This window comes from Heterodontus francisci, chromosome 30 (genome assembly GCF_036365525.1).
Source record: "Heterodontus francisci isolate sHetFra1 chromosome 30, sHetFra1.hap1, whole genome shotgun sequence".
NCBI lineage: Eukaryota > Metazoa > Chordata > Chondrichthyes > Heterodontiformes > Heterodontidae > Heterodontus > Heterodontus francisci.
In genome coordinates, this window is record NC_090400.1 from 54,595,404 (window position 1) to 54,607,770 (window position 12,367).

At 50.2% G+C, this 12,367-nt stretch overlaps 1 protein-coding gene across 1 annotated transcript in view; it reads right to left on the bottom strand.

Moving 5' to 3' along the window:
* ppm1e (protein phosphatase, Mg2+/Mn2+ dependent, 1E) overlaps window positions 1-12,367 on the bottom strand; it is a 174,207-nt gene that overhangs the window by 61,040 nt on the left and 100,800 nt on the right. The window lies entirely within an intron of this gene.

The following is a 12,367-nucleotide window of genomic DNA, read 5'->3' on the forward strand; positions in this document are numbered from 1 at the left end:
AGTTGGGGTTAGGGTTAGGAGTTGGGGTTTAGGTTAGGAGTTGGGGTTTAGGTTAGGAGTTGGGGTTTAGGTTAGGAGTTGGGGTTTAGGTTAGGAGTTGGGGTTTAGGTTAGGAGTTGGGGTTTAGGTTAGGAGTTGGGGTTTAGGTTAGGAGTTGGGGTTAGAAGGTGGGGTTAGGAGGTGGGGTTTGAGTTGGGATTCGGGTTAGGAGTTGGGGTTAGCAGTTGGGGTTAGGGTTAGGAGTTGGGGTTTAGGTTAGGAGTTGGGGTTTAGGTTAGGGTTAGCAGTTGGGGCTAGGGTTAGGAGTTGGGGTTTAGGTTAGGAGTTGGGGTTAGAAGGTGGGGTTAGAAGGTGGGGTTTGAGTTGGGGTTTCGGTTAGGAGTTGGGGTTAGAAGGTGGGGTTAGGAGGTGGGGTTAGGAGGTGGGGTTAGGAGGTGGGGTTAGGAGGTGGGGTTAGGAGGTGGGGTTAGGAGGTGGGGTTAGGAGGTGGGGTTAGGAGGTGGGGTTAGGAGGTGGGGTTAGGAGGTGGGGTTAGGAGGTGGGGTTTGAGTTGGGGTTCGGGTTAGGAGTTGGGGTTAGCAGTTGGGGTTAGGGTTAGGAGTTGGGATTTAGGTTAGGAGTTGGGATTTAGGTTAGGAGTTGGGGTTTCGGTTAGGAGTTGGGGTTTCGGTTAGGAGTTGGGGTTTCGGTTAGGAGTTGGGGTTTCGGTTAGGAGTTGGGGTTTCGGTTAGGAGTTGGGGTTTCGGTTAGGAGTTGGGGTTTGAGTTGGGGTTAGGAAGTGGGGTTTGAGTGGGGTTCGGTGGTGGGGTTTGAGTTGGGGTTAGGATTAGGAGCTGGGGTTTAGGTTAGGAGTTGGGTTTTGAGTTAGGGTTTGGAGTTGGGGTTTGAGTTAGGGTTAGGGTTAGGAGTTGGGGTTTGAGTTGGGTTTAGGAGCTGGGTTTTGAGTTAGGGTTGGGAGTTGCGTTTTGAGTTGGGGTTAGAGTTAGGAGTTGCGGTTTGGGTTAGGGTTTGGGGTTGGAGTTGGGGATAGGAGTTGGGGTTCGGGTTAGGAGTTGGGGTTTGAGTTGGGTTTAGGAGCTGGGTTTTGAGTTAGGGTTGGGTGTTGCATTTTGAGTTGGGGTTAGAGTTAGGAGTTGCCATTTGGGTTAGGAGTTGGGGTTGGAGTTGGGGATAGGAGTTGGGGTTCGTGTTAGGAGTTGGGATTTAGGTTCGCAGTTGGGTTTTGAGTTAGTGTTAGGAGTTGGGGCTTGAGTTGGGGTTAGGGTTAGGAGTTGAGTTTTTGGTTTGATTAGGAGTTGGGGTTTGAGATGGGGTAGGAGATCCGTTTTGAGTTGGGGTTAGGGTTAGGAGTCGGGGTTTGGGTTAGGAGTTGGTGTTGGAGTTGGGGATAGGAGTTGGGGTTCGGGTTAGGAGTTGGGATTTAGGTTAGGAGTTGGGTTTTGAGTTAGGGTTAGGAGTTGGGGTTTGAGTTGGGTTTTGAGTTAGGGTTAGGAGTTGGGGTTTGAGTTGGGTTTGGAGTTAGGGTTTGGAGTTGGGGTTAGGAGTTGGGGTTAGGAGTTGGGGTTAGGAGTTGGGGTTAGGAGTTGGGGTTAGGAGTTGGGGTTAGGAGTTGGGGTTAGGAGTTGGGGTTAGGAGTTGGGGTTAGGAGTTGGGGTTAGGAGTTGGGGTTAGGAGTTGGGGTTAGGAGTTGGGGTTAGGAGTTGGGGTTAGGAGTTGGGGTTAGGAGTTGGGGTTAGGAGTTGGGGTTAGGAGTTGGGGTTAGGAGTTGGGGTTAGGAGTTGGGGTTAGGAGTTGGGGTTAGGCTGAGGAGTTGGGTTTTGAGTTAGGAGTTGGGGTTAAGGTTAGGAGTTGGGGTTTGACTTGGGGTTAGGAGGTGGAGTTTGAGTTGGGGTTAGGAAGTGGGGTTTCAGTTGGGGTTAGGAGGTGGGGTTTGAGTTGGGGTTAGGGTTAGGAGTTGGGGTTAGCAGTTGGGGTTAGGGTTAGGAGTTGGGATTTAGCTTTGGAGTTGGGGTTTTGGTTAGGAGTTGGAGTTTGAGTTGGGGTTAGGGTTAGGAGTTGGGGTTTGAGTTCGGGTTCGGGTTAGGAGTTCGGGTTAGGGTTAGGAGTTGGGGTTAGGGTTAGGAGTTCGGGTTAGGGTTAGGAGTTGGGGTTAGGAGTTGGGGTTAGGAGTTGGGGTTTAGGTTAGGAGTTGGGGTTTAGGTTAGGAGTTGGGGTTTAGGTTAGGAGTTGGGGTTTAGGTTAGGAGTTGGGGTTTAGGTTAGGAGGTGGGGTTTAGGTTAGGAGGTGGGGTTAGGAGGTGGGGTTAGGAGGTGGGGTTAGGAGGTGGGGTTAGGAGGTGGGGTTAGGAGTTGGGGTTAGGGTTAGGAGTTGGGGTTAGGGTTAGGAGTTGGGGTTTAGGTTAGGAGTTGGGGTTTAGGTTAGGAGTTGGGGTTTAGGTTAGGAGGTGGGGTTTAGGTTAGGAGGTGGGGTTTGGGTTAGGAGGTGGGGTTAGGAGGTGGGGTTAGGAGGTGGGGTTAGGAGGTGGGGTTAGGAGGTGGGGTTAGGAGGTGGGGTTAGGAGGTGGGGTTTGAGTTGGGTTTCGGGTTAGGATCTGGGGTTAGCAGTTGGGGTTAGGGTTAGGAGTTGGGATTTAGGTTAGGAGTTGGGGTTTCGGTTAGGAGTTGGAGTTTGAGTTGGGGTTCGGAAGTGGGGTTTGAGTGGGGTTAGGATTAGGAGCTGGGGTTTAGGTTAGGAGTTGGGTTTTGAGTTAGGGCTAGGAGTTGGGGTTTGAGTTGGGGTTAGGGTTAGGAGTTGGGGTTGGAGATGGGTTAGGAGTTCCGTTTTGAGTTGGGGTTAGGGTTAGGAGTTGGGGTTTGGGTTAGGAGTTGGGGTTTGGGTTAGGAGTTGGGGTTTGGGTTAGGAGTTGGGGTTTGGGTTAGGAGTTGGGGTTTGGGTTAGGAGTTGGGGTTGGAGTTGGGGATAGGAGTTGGGGTTTGGGTTAGGAGTTGGGATTTAGGTTATGAGTTGGGTTTTGAGTTAGGGATAGGAGTTGGGGTTCGGGTTAGGAGTTGGGATTTAGGTTAGCAGTTGGGTTTTGAGTTAGTGTTAGGAGTTGGGGGTGAGTTGGGGTTAGGGTTAGGAGTTGGGTTTTGGGTTGGGTTCGGAGTTGGGGTTTGAGATGGTTTAGGAGTACCGTTTTGAGTTGGGGTTAGGGTTAGGAGTTGGGGTTTGGGTCAGGAGTTGGGGTTGGAGTTGGGGATAGGAGTTGGGGTTTGGGTTAGGAGTTGGGATTTAGGTTAGGAGTTGGGATTTAGGTTCGGGTTAGGAGTTTGGGTTTGAGTTGGGGTTTGAGTTGGGGTTAGGGTTAGGAGTTGCGTTTTGAGTTGGGGTTAGGGTTAGGAGTTCGGTTTTGGGTTGGGTTAGGAGTTGCGTTTTGAGTTGGGGTTAGGGTTAAGAGTTGGGTTTTGGGTTGGGTTAGGAGTTGGGGTTTGAGTTGGGGTTAGGAGTTGGGGTTTAGGTTAGGACTTGGGGTTTGAGTTGGGGTTAGGAGTTGGGGTTAGCAGTTGGGGTTAGCAGTTGGGGTTAGGCTGAGGAGTTGGGGTTCAGGTTAGGATTTGGGGTTAAGGTTAGGAGTTGGGGTTAAGGTTAGGAGTTGGGGTTAAGGTTAGGAGTTGGGGTTAAGGTTAGGAGTTGGGGTTTGAGTTGGGGTTAGGAGGTGGAGTTTGAGTTGGGGTTAGGGTTAGGAGTTGGGGTTAGCAGTTGGCGTTAGGGTTAGGAATTGGGATTTAGGTTAGGAGTTGGGGTTTAGGTTAGGAGTTGGGGTTTGAGTTGGGATTGGGAGTTGGGGTTAGCAGTTGGGGTTAGGCTGAGGAGTTGGGGTTTAGGTTAGGAGTTGGGGTTAAGGTTAGGAGTTGGGGTTAAGGTTAGGAGTTGGGGTTAAGGTTAGGAGTTGGGGTTAAGGTTAGGAGTTGGGGTTAAGGTTAGGAGTTGGGGTTAAGGTTAGGAGTTGGGGTTTGTGTTGGGGTTAGGAGGTGGAGTTTGAGTTGGGGTTACGGTTAGGAGTTGGGGTTAGCAATTGGCGTTAGGGTTAGGAAATGGGATTTAGGTTAGGAGTTGGGGTTTAGGTTAGGAGTTGGAGTTTGAATTGAAGTTATGATGTGGCGTTTCAGTTGGGGTTAGGAGGTGGAGTTTGAGTTGGGGTTAGGGTTAGGAGTTGGGGTTAGCAGTTGGGGTTAGGGTTAGGAGTTGGGATTTAGCTTTGGAGTTGGGGTTTTGGTTAGGAGTTGGAGTTTGAGTTGGGGTTAGGGTTTGGAGTTGGGGTTTGAGTTCGGGTTAGGGTTAGGAGTTGGGGTTAGGGTTAGGAGTTGGGGTTTGAGTTGGTTTAGGGTTAGGGTTCGGGTTAGGAGTTGGTATTTAGGTTAGGAGTTGGGGTTAAGGTTAGGAGTTGGGGTTTGAGTTGGGGTTAGGAGGTGGAGTTTGAGTTGGGGTTAGGGTTAGGAGTTGGGGTTAGCAGTTGGCGTTAGGGTTAGGAATTGGGATTTAGGTTAGGAGTTGGGGTTTAGGTTAGGAGTTGGGGTTTGAGTTGGTTTAGGGTTAGGGTTCGGGTTAGGAGTTGGTATTTAGGTTAGGAGTTGGGGTTTCGGTTCGGAGTTGGAGTTTGAGTTGGGGTTAGGAAGTGGGGTTTGAGTTGAGGTTAGGAGATGGGGTTTGAGTTGGGGTTAGGGTTAGGAGTTGGGGTTTAGGTTAGGAGTTGGGTTTTGAGTTAGGGTTAGGAGTTGGGGTTTGAGTTCGGGTTAGGGTTAGGAGTTGGGGTTAGGGTTAGGAGCTGGGGTTGGAGTTGGGGATAGGAGTTGGGATTTTGGTTAGGAGTTGGGTTTTGAGTTAGGGTTAGGAGTTGGGGATTGAGTTGGGGTTTGAGTTGGGGTAAGGGTTAGGAGTTGCGTTTTGAGTTGGGTTAGGGATGGGAGTTAGGGTTAGGGTTTGGAGTTGCGTTTTGAGTTGGGGTTAGTGTTAGGAGTTGGGTTTTGGGTTGGGTTAGGAGTTGGGGTTTGAGTTGGGGCTAGGAAGTGGGGTTTGAGTTGGGGTTAGGAGTTGGGGTTTAGGTTAGGAGTTGAGGTTTGAGTTGAGGTTAGGAGTTGGGGATTAGGTTAGGATTTGGGATTTGAGTTAGGGTTAGCAGTTGGGGTTAGGGTTAGGAGTTGGGGTTTAGGTTAGGAGTTGGGGTTTAGGTTAGGAGTTGGGGTTTAGGTTAGGAGTTGGGGTTTAGGTTAGGAGTTGGGGTTTAGGTTAGGGTTAGCAGTTGGGGCTAGGGTTAGGAGTTGGGGTTTAGGTTCGGAGTTGGGGTTAGAAGGTGGGGTTAGGAGGTGGGGTTTGAGTTGGGGTTCGGGTTAGGAGTTGGGGTTAGCAGTTGGGGTTAGGGTTAGGAGTTGGGGTTTAGGTTAGGAGTTGGGGTTTAGGTTAGGGTTAGCAGTTGGGGCTAGGGTTAGGAGTTGGGGTTTAGGTTAGGAGTTGGGGTTAGAAGGTGGGGTTAGGAGGTGGGGTTTGAGTTGGGGTTTCGGTTAGGAGTTGGGGTTAGAAGGTGGGGTTAGGAGGTGGGGTTAGGAGGTGGGGTTTGAGTTGGGGTTCGGGTTAGGAGTTGGGGTTAGCATTTGGGGTTAGCAGTTGGGGTTAGGGTTAGGAGTTGGGATTTAGGTTAGGAGTTGGGGTTTCGGTTAGGAGTTGGGGTTTCGGTTAGGAGTTGGGGTTTCGGTTAGGAGTTGGGGTTTCGGTTAGGAGTTGGGGTTTCGGTTAGGAGTTGGGGTTTCGGTTAGGAGTTGGGGTTTCGGTTAGGAGTTGGGGTTTCGGTTAGGAGTTGGGGTTTGAGTTGGGGTTAGGAAGTGGGGTTTGAGTGGGGTTCGGTGGTGGGGTTTGAGTTGGGGTTAGGATTAGGAGCTGGGGTTTAGGTTAGGAGTTGGGTTTTGAGTTAGGGTTTGGAGTTGGGGTTTGAGTTAGGGTTAGGGTTAGGAGTTGGGGTTTGAGTTGGGTTTAGGAGCTGGGTTTTGAGTTAGGGTTGGGAGTTGCGTTTTGAGTTGGGGTTAGAGTTAGGAGTTGCGGTTTGGGTTAGGGTTTGGGGTTGGAGTTGGGGATAGGAGTTGGGGTTCGGGTTAGGAGTTGGGGTTTGAGTTGGGTTTAGGAGCTGGGTTTTGAGTTAGGGTTGGGTGTTGCATTTTGAGTTGGGGTTAGAGTTAGGAGTTGCCATTTGGGTTAGGAGTTGGGGTTGGAGTTGGGGATAGGAGTTGGGGTTCGTGTTAGGAGTTGGGATTTAGGTTAGCAGTTGGGTTTTGAGTTAGTGTTAGGAGTTGGGGCTTGAGTTGGGGTTAGGGTTAGGAGTTGAGTTTTTGGTTTGATTAGGAGTTGGGGTTTGAGATGGGGTAGGAGATCCGTTTTGAGTTGGGGTTAGGGTTAGGAGTCGGGGTTTGGGTTAGGAGTTGGTGTTGGAGTTGGGGATAGGAGTTGGGGTTCGGGTTAGGAGTTGGGATTTAGGTTAGGAGTTGGGTTTTGAGTTAAGGTTAGGAGTTGGGGTTTGAGTTAGGGTTAGGAGTTGGGGTTTGAGTTGGGTTTTGAGTTAGGGTTTGAGTTGGGGTTTGGAGTTGGGGTTTGGAGTTGGGGTTAGGAGTTGGGGTTAGGAGTTGGGGTTAGGAGTTGGGGTTAGGAGTTGGGGTTAGGAGTTGGGGTTAGGAGTTGGGGTTAGGAGTTGGGGTTAGGAGTTGGGGTTAGGAGTTGGGGTTAGGAGTTGGGGTTAGGAGTTGGGGTTAGGAGTTGGGGGTAGCAGTTGGGGTTAGGCTGAGGAGTTGGGTTTTGAGTTAGGAGTTGGGGTTAAGGTTAGGAGTTGGGGTTTGACTTGGGGTTAGGAGGTGGAGTTTGAGTTGGGGTTAGGAAGTGGGGTTTCAGTTGGGGTTAGGAGGTGGGGTTTGAGTTGGGGTTAGGGTTAGGAGTTGGGGTTAGCAGTTGGGGTTAGGGTTAGGAGTTGGGATTTAGCTTTGGAGTTGGGGTTTTGGTTAGGAGTTGGAGTTTGAGTTGGGGTTAGGGTTAGGAGTTGGGGTTTGAGTTCGGGTTAGGGTTAGGAGTTGGGGTTAGGGTTAGGAGTTGGGGTTTAGGTTAGGAGTTGGGTTTTGAGTTAGGGTTAGGAGTTGGGGTTTGAGTTCGGGTTAGGGTTAGGAGTTGGGGTTAGGGTTAGGAGCTGGGGTTGGAGTTGGGGATAGGAGTTGGGGTTTGGGTTAGGAGTTGGGATTTTGGTTAGGAGTTGGGTTTTGAGTTAGGGTTAGGAGTTGGGGATTGAGTTGGGGTTTGAGTTGGGGTAAGGGTTAGGAGTTGCGTTTTGAGTTGGGGTTAGTGTTAGGAGTTGGGTTTTGGGTTGGGTTAGGAGTTGGGGTTTGAGTTGGGTTAGGATTGGGGTTTTGGTTCGGAGTTGGGGATAGAGTTGGGGTTAGGAGTTAGGGTAATCAGTTGGTGTTAGGGTTAGGAGTTTGGGTTTAGGTTAGGAGTTGGGGTTTAGGTTAGGAGTTGGGGTTTAGGTTAGGAGTTGGGGTTTAGGTTAGGAGTTGGGGTTTAGGTTAGGAGTTGGGGTTTAGGTTAGGAGTTGGGGTTTAGGTTAGGAGTTGGGGTTTAGGTTAGGAGTTGGGGTTTAGGTTAGGAGTTGGGGTTTAGGTTAGGAGTTGGAGTTTGAGTTGGGGTTAGGAAGTGGGATTTGAGTTGAGGTTAGGAGGTGAGGTTTGAGTTGGGGTTAGGAGGTGAGGTTTGAGTTGGGGTTAGGAGGTGAGGTTTGAGTTGGGGTTAGGGTTAGGAGTTGGGGTTAGCAGTTGGGGTTAGGGTTAGGAGTTGGGATTTAGGTTAGGAGTTGGGGTTTTGGTTAGGAGTTGGAGTTTGAGTTGGGGTTAGGGTTAAGAGTTGGGATTTGAGTTGGGTTAGGGTTAGGAGTTGGGGTTAGGGTTAGGAGTTGGGGTTTGAGTTCGGGTTAGGAATTGGGGTTTGAGTTGGGGTTAGGAGATGGGGTTTGAATTGGGGTTAGGGTTAGGAGCTGGGGTTTAGGATAGGAGTTGGGTTTTGAGTTCTGGTTAGGAGTTGGGGTTTGAGTTCGGGTTATGGTTAGGAGTTGGGGTTAGGGTTAGCAGTTGGGGTTTGAGTTGGGTTTAGGAGCTGGGTTTTGAGTTAGGGTTAGGAGTTGTGTTTTGAGTTGAGGTTTGGGTTAGGAGTTGGGGTTGGAGTTGGGGTTAGGGTTAGGAAATGGGATTTAGGTTAGGAGTTGGGGTTTAGGTTAGGAGTTGGGGTTTAGGTTAGGAGTTGGAGTTTGAGTTGGGGTTAGGAAGTGGGGTTTAGGTTCGGAGTTGGGGTTTGAGTTGGTGTTAGAGGTTGGGGTTAGCGGTTGGGGTTATCGGTTGGGGTTTAGGTTAGGAGTTGGGGTTAGCAGTTGGGGTTAGCAGTTGGGGTTAGCAGTTGGGGTTAGCAGTTGGGGTTAGCAGTTGGGGTTAGGCTGAGGAGTTGGGGTTAAGGTTAGGAGTTGGGGTTAAGGTTAGGAGTTGGGGTTAAGGTTAGGAGTTGGGGTTAAGGTTAGGAGTTGGGGTTTGAGTTGGGGTTAGGAGGTGGAGTTTGAGTTGGGGTTGGGGTTAGGACTTGGGGTTAGCAGTTGGCGTTAGGGTTAGGAATTGGGATTTAGGTTAGGAGTTGGGGTTTAGGTTAGGAGTTGGAGTTTGAGTTGGGGTTAGGAAGTGGGGTTTGAGTTGGGGTTAGGAGGTGGGGTCTGAGTTGGGGTTAGGGTTAGGAGTTGGGGTTAGCAGTTGGGGTTAGGGTTAGGAGTTGGGATTTAGGTTAGGAGTTGGGGTTTTGGTTAGGAGTTGGAGTTTGAGTTGGGGTCAGGATTAGGAGTTGGGGTTTGAGTTGGCGTTAGGGTTAGGAGTTGGCGTTAGGGTTAGGAGTTGGCGTTAGGGTTAGGAGTTGGCGTTAGGGTTAGGAGTTGGCGTTAGGGTTAGGAGTTGGCGTTTGGGTTAGGAGTTGGCGTTTGAGTTAGGAGTTGGCGTTTGAGTTAGGAGTTGGCGTTTGAGTTAGGAGTTGGCGTTTGAGTTAGGAGTTGGCGTTTGAGTTAGGAGTTGGCGTTTGAGTTAGCAGTTGGCGTTTGAGTTAGCAGTTGGCGTTTGAGTTAGGAGTTGGCGTTTGAGTTAGGAGTTGGCGTTTGAGTTAGGAGTTGGCGTTTGAGTTAGGAGTTGGCGTTTGAGTTAGGAGTTGGCGTTTGAGTTAGGAGTTGGCGTTTGAGTTAGGAGTTGGCGTTTGAGTTAGGAGTTGGCGTTTGAGTTGGGTTCAGGAGCTGGGATTTGAGTTAGGGTTAGGAGTTGCGTTATGAGTTGGGGTTAGGGTTAGGAGTTGGGGTTTGCGTTAGGAGTTGGGGTTTGGGTTAGGAGTTGGGGTTGGAGTTGGGGATAGGAGTTGGGGTTCGGGTTGGAGTTGGGATTTTGGTTAGGAGTTGGGTTTTGAGTTCGGGTTAGGAGTTGGGGTTTGAGTTGGGGAAAGGGTTAGGAGTTGGGTTTTGGGATGGGTTAGGAGTTGGGGTTTGAGCTAGGGTTAGGAGTAGCGTTTGTAGTTGTGTTAGGGTTAGGAGATGGGTATTGGGTTGGGTTAGGAGTTGGGGTTTGAGTTGGGGTTAGGAAGTGGCATTTGAGTTGGGGTTAGGAGATGGGGTTTGAGTTGGGGTTAGGGTTAGGAGCTGGGGTTAGGGTTAGCAGTAGGGTTTTGGGTTTAGGTTAGGAGTTGGGGATTGAGTTGGGGTTAGGAGTTGGGGTTAGCAGTTGGGGTTAGTGTTAGCAGTTTGGGTTTAGGTTAGGAGTTGGGGTTTAGGTTAGGAAGTGGGGTTTGAGTTGGGGTTAGGAGGTGGGGTTTGAGTTGCGGTTAGGGTTAGGAGTTGGGGTTTAGGTTAGGAGTTGGGTTTTGAGTTAGGGTTAGGTGTTGGGGTTTGAGTTCGGGTTAGGGTTCGGAGTTGGGGTTTGAGTTGGGTTTAGGAGCTGGGTTTTGAGTTAGGGTTAGGAGTTGCGTTTTGAGTTGGGGTTTGGGTTAGGAGTTGGGGTTTGGGTTAGGAGTTGGGGTTTGGGTTAGGAGTTGGGGTTTGGGTTAGGAGTTGGGGTTTGGGTTAGGAGTTGGGGTTTGGGTTAGGAGTTGGGGTTGGAGTTGGGGATAGGAGTTGGGGTTAGGGTTAGGAGTTGGGATTTAGGTTAGGAGTTGGGATTTAGGTTAGGAGTTGGGTTTTGAGTTAGTGTTAGGAGTTGGGGTTTGAGTTGGGGTTTGAGTTGGAGTTAGGTTTAGGAGTTGGGTTCTGGGTTGGGTTAGGAGTTGGGGTTTCAGTTAGGGTCAGGAGTTGCGTTTTGAGTTGGGGTTAGGGTTAGGAGTTGGTTTTTGGGTTGGGTTAGGAGTTGCGTTTTGAGTTGGGGTTAGGGTTAAGAGTCGGGTTTTGGGTTGGGTTAGGAAGTCGGGGTTTGAGTTGGGGTTAGGAGTTGGGGTTTAGGTTAGGAGTTCGGGTTTGAGTTGGGGTTAGGAGTTGGGGTTAGGAGTTGGGGTTAGGAGTTGGGGTTAGGAGTTGGGGTTAGGAGTTGGGGTTAGGAGTTGGGGTTAGGAGTTGGGGTTAGGAGTTGGGGTTAGGAGTTGGGAGTTGGGGTTTAGGTTAGGAGTTGGGAATTGAGTTAGGGTTAACAGTTGGGGTTAGGGTTATGAGTTGGGGTTTAGGTTAGGAGTTGGAGTTTGAGTTGGGGTTAGGAAGTGGGGTTTGAGTTGGGGTTAGGAGGTGGGGTCTGAGTTGGGGTTAGGGTTAGGAGTTGGGGTTAGCAGTTGGGGTTAGGGTTAGGAGTTGGGATTTAGGTTAGGAGTTGGGGTTTTGGTTAGGAGTTGGAGTTTGAGTTGGGGTCAGGATTAGGAGTTGGGGTTTGAGTTCGGGTCAGGGTTAGGAGCTGGGGTTAGGGTTAGGAGTTGGGGTTTGAGTTGGGTTAGGGTTAGGAGTTGGGGTTTCGGTTAGGAGTTGGGGTTTCGGTTAGGAGTTGGGGTTTAGGTTAGGAGTTGGGGTTTAGGTTAGGAGTTGGGGTTTAGGTTAGGAGTTGGGGTTTGAGTTGGGGTTAGGAAGTGGGGTTTGAGTTGGGGTTAGGAGATGGGGTTTGAGTTGGGGTTAGGGTTAGGAGCTGGGGTTTAGGTTAGGAGTTGGGTTTTGAGTTATGGTTAGGAGTTGGGTTAGGAGTTGGCGTTAGGGTTAGGAGTTGGCGTTAGGGTTAGGAGTTGGCGTTAGGGTTAGGAGTTGGCGTTAGGGTTAGGAGTTGGCGTTAGGGTTAGGAGTTGGCGTTAGGGTTAGGAGTTGGCGTTAGGGTTAGGAGTTGGCGTTAGGGTTAGGAGTTGGCGTTTGAGTTGGGTTCAGGAGCTGGGATTTGAGTTAGGGTTAGGAGTTGCGTTATGTGTTGGGGTTAGGGTTAGGAGTTGGGGTTTGCGTTAGGAGTTGGGGTTTGGGTTAGGAGTTGGGGTTGGAGTTGGGGATAGGAGTTGGGGTTCGGGTTGGAGTTGGGATTTTGGTTAGGAGTTGGGTTTTGAGTTAGGGTTAGGAGTTGGGGTTTGAGTTGGGGAAAGGGTTAGGAGTTGGGTTTTGGGATGGGTTAGGAGTTGGGGTTTGAGCTAGGGTTAGGAGTAGCGTTTGTAGTTGGGTTAGGGTTAGGAGTTGGGTATTGGGTTGGGTTAGGAGTTGGGGTTTGAGTTGGGGTTAGGAAGTGGCATTTGAGTTGGGGTTAGGAGATGGGGTTTGAGTTGGGGTTAGGGTTAGGAGCTGGGGTTAGGGTTAGCAGTAGGGTTTTGGGTTTAGGTTAGGAGTTGGGGTTAGTGTTAACAGTTTGGGTTTAGGTTAGGAGTTGGGGTTTAGGTTAGGAAGTGGGGTTTGAGTTGGGGTTAGGAGGTGGGGTTTGAGTTGCGGTTAGGGTTAGGAGTTGGGGTTTAGGTTAGGAGTTGGGTTTTGAGTTAGGGTTAGGTGTTGGGGTTTGAGTTCGGGTTAGGGTTAGGAGTTGGGGTTTGAGTTGGGTTTAGGAGCTGGGTTTTGAGTTAGGGTTAGGAGTTGCGTTTTGAGTTGGGGTTTGGGTTAGGAGTTGGGGTTTGGGTTAGGAGTTGGGGTTGGAGTTGGGGATAGGAGTTGGGGTTAGGGTTAGGAGTTGGGATTTAGGTTAGGAGTTGGGTTTTGAGTTAGTGTTAGGAGTTGGGGTTTGAGTTGGGGTTTGAGTTGGAGTTAGGTTTAGGAGTTGGGTTCTGGGTTGGGTTAGGAGTTGGGGTTTCAGTTAGGGTCAGGAGTTGCGTTTTGAGTTGGGGTTAGGGTTAGGAGTTGGTTTTTGGGTTGGGTTAGGAGTTG